Source organism: Vanessa cardui, chromosome 22 (assembly GCF_905220365.1).
Source record: "Vanessa cardui chromosome 22, ilVanCard2.1, whole genome shotgun sequence".
NCBI lineage: Eukaryota > Metazoa > Arthropoda > Insecta > Lepidoptera > Nymphalidae > Vanessa > Vanessa cardui.
The window spans coordinates 10,785,155-10,786,641 of NC_061144.1; the positions used below are offsets into that span (position 1 = coordinate 10,785,155).

At 29.7% G+C, this 1,487-nt stretch overlaps 1 non-coding gene across 1 annotated transcript; it reads right to left on the reverse strand.

The window, feature by feature from the left end:
• Positions 1–1,097: 1,097 nt before the first annotated feature.
• Trnag-ucc lies at positions 1,098–1,169 on the reverse strand. The gene has a single exon. It is a non-coding gene; the product is annotated as a tRNA-Gly (tRNA).
• Positions 1,170–1,487: the final 318 nt, after the last annotated feature.

Below are 1,487 nucleotides of genomic sequence, written 5' to 3' on the forward strand. Positions count from 1 at the left end.
CAAGATTTAGATCCGGCACGGTATTATTTCTCAAAATGGTAGTAGCACAAAACGGAAAGAATTGTATGCCGAATAAAAAAAACATTAAATTAGTTATTAAATGACACAAACATCTAAACATATCATAAAACCGAATAAAGAATCTCAATGTTTTTGTTAGGTTCATCAAAATTAAACCTACTGTTTTTATAAAAACAATGAAAAAAATTAAAAGATAAGATTTAGATTTATAAAAAGTGATGCAGTAAATAGGTATTATATTTTATTCACATCAGTGAGTCACGTATAAATGATATCTCTGCTTGGAGACAGCCTGGCAGCACTTTGACACATAGAAACAAGAAATTTAATTAATATTGTATTGTGTTCTACACCGCTGGATATAAGGTTCATATTGCAATAGCCAACATTATGTATCTAATTGTACTTATTATACAATAATAAGCAGTTTATTTGCTGAGTTAAAATAATTGTTGAAATATCCAATTTCTTTGATTAATGTTGAAATTCTGATTATATTATTACAAGTTTTTGATTCTCTTCGTTTAAATATTGAATATGACGCACATGTATACGGTTTTACAACAGGATCCCAGAAAGCGTTCAAAATGCCTCTGTTGCCAAATTTAAAAAAATTGTTAAGGAACGCTTGTGTGCAAAAGGTTATTATACAATTAATGAGTTTATGATCGATAGCACACCTTGGGAATGATACGATCGCCTCCTGGCTATTTCATCTCATATTAAATTGTTTATTTATATAATACATAAGACAAACAAAAAAAAAAAACCGCTGAGTTTCTTTCGCCGGTTCTTCTCAGGTCAGGGTATTTTCTTTCCGAACCGGTGGTAGTGTTTCAATTGACCATCAATAAGAAAGTGTAATGCTTCTATATTGAATAAAGATATTTGAGTTTGAGTTTGATGTATTTATTGAAAGTGCCGTTAAAAATACCGTTAAATATTACATTACAAGAATTATTGAACTTCCCAAAATTTTACGATAAATATTTGCTGTTTGTTGAACACAAATTTTTTTTTATTAATTTTTAAATATATCGATGACTTGAACAAATTTAACATCTGCAAAATATACGTGCGTTGGCCGGGAATCGAACCCGGATCAACTGCTTGGAAGGCAACTATGCTGACCATTACACCACCAACGCCGCTGCATATTATTGTGAAAATAATCATTTAATTGGAATCTTCCTATCAGTCACTGGCAGATAACGTTATCGAATAAAAACAATCTAAATTGACCTTTGATATATCCGCTAATTGACTAATAATCTAAAGATTTGATTGAAATAATAAATAATAAAATCATCACCATGTGGAAAAAGGCACACCAGTTTCGTTTGTTATAGACAAACGAAACTGATCTGTTTTTCAAGGGAAGATGATGAGGATACTTTAGAAAATGCTTGAAATTTTATGAGATATTATTTAAATAATTGGTTGTTTTAAAATTGGTATATGTTTAA